This window comes from Pundamilia nyererei, unplaced genomic scaffold (genome assembly GCF_000239375.1).
Source record: "Pundamilia nyererei isolate P.nyererei 1_Seehausen unplaced genomic scaffold, PunNye1.0 scaffold00894, whole genome shotgun sequence".
Lineage (NCBI taxonomy): Eukaryota > Metazoa > Chordata > Actinopteri > Cichliformes > Cichlidae > Pundamilia > Pundamilia nyererei.
The window spans coordinates 43,010-44,292 of NW_005188295.1; the positions used below are offsets into that span (position 1 = coordinate 43,010).

At 36.4% G+C, this 1,283-nt stretch overlaps 1 long non-coding RNA gene across 1 annotated transcript; it reads left to right on the forward strand.

The window, feature by feature from the left end:
- The first annotated feature begins 246 nt into the window (after positions 1-246).
- Positions 247-1,015, forward strand: LOC102205427 (uncharacterized). Its single transcript, XR_312485.1, has 3 exons — positions 247-299; positions 773-808; positions 994-1,015. It is a non-coding gene; the product is annotated as an uncharacterized LOC102205427 (long non-coding RNA).
- The last annotated feature ends 268 nt before the right edge of the window (positions 1,016-1,283 follow it).

Sequence of the window (1,283 nt, forward strand, 5' to 3'; positions counted from 1 at the left end):
ATTGTTAAAGTGTTGCTAAAGAGAAGCTGCCAAACAACACAACACATTTTCAAACACTAAAAGTGGTTAAATTATTGAAAGTGCAGCTTTGTACTCTTTTCTGTCAAATAATTTTTAAACTACAATTTGAATTGAATGATTTTTTGTTTTAATTTATATTTGTCACACATCTTACACATATAGAAAAAAGACAAGCTGGTGAAGAGGGTGGGGTTTACCTTGTCTCTATAACAAAAAGGAACAAAAGGTCACGTCAGTTAAGAGGACGATGAAGGAAGCGTCTGTACTATGTCTGCTCTGTGAGTAAAGCATGAATTTTTTGGTTTTTCTTATGATGAACTTTTACTTTCTGTTCTGTTAATCAAAAGTGATGAAGGAAAAAGAAGAATAAAAGCACCACGTTATGGTAGTGCTCTTTATGCCACCAGTACAGTGAGAAAAAAAAAAACCCTAATAGTGCAAAAAGACAGTTTTGTGTGACATTTACAGAGGAAATTATACTGCAAAGATTTCTTTCTATACTGTATATTCATTATTATCGACTTCTAAATCTACCTATGAATTTACATGAAAGACGAAGAAGAGTTTTTCCTTAAATTGTTCTCACACCCCCTCCTCGACCTCTGCTTCGAGGATTCTGACATTTAGTGTGACTCAGAAGTGTTGATTCATTCAAACTAACATAATCATCCTGCTTTAATCATCCCACTCCATACATGACATTATTCTTTAGTCTTTATTCTATACTAACCTAATTGTAATTTCTCCTTAGTTCTGACATCGGTGTTTTACTGGACAACAAACCAAGGTCAGTAAACGTCTTTTTTTAAATATAAATTGCTAAAATGGTGATCAGAATCAGAAATATCTGGTGTGTAGATGCTTGTCTATAGCACATTTAAATCTTATTTTCATTCTATAGGCTGATTTCATCTAAACAATAATTTATATTACTTTTGAAGTTAATGAAAAGCTTATTTTTAACCCTCACAGCTCGTCTGACTGTGAGTCCCAGCAGCTCTCAGTTCTTTGACGGAGACTCTGTGTCTCTGAGCTGTGAGGAGGACGACAACTCTGCTGGATGGACTCTGAGGAGAAACACAAGCAAAGAAACCAGGACTCAGTGTGGAGCTGGGTTTGGAGAATCAGCTGGTTCTTCATGTACCTTCAACCACATCGTCCTACTGGACAGTGGAGTTTACTGGTGTGAGTCCAGAGAGGGTCCCATCAGTAACATGGTTAACCTGACAGTCACTGGTAAGCTGAGTGTGTGGAGTTAGTGT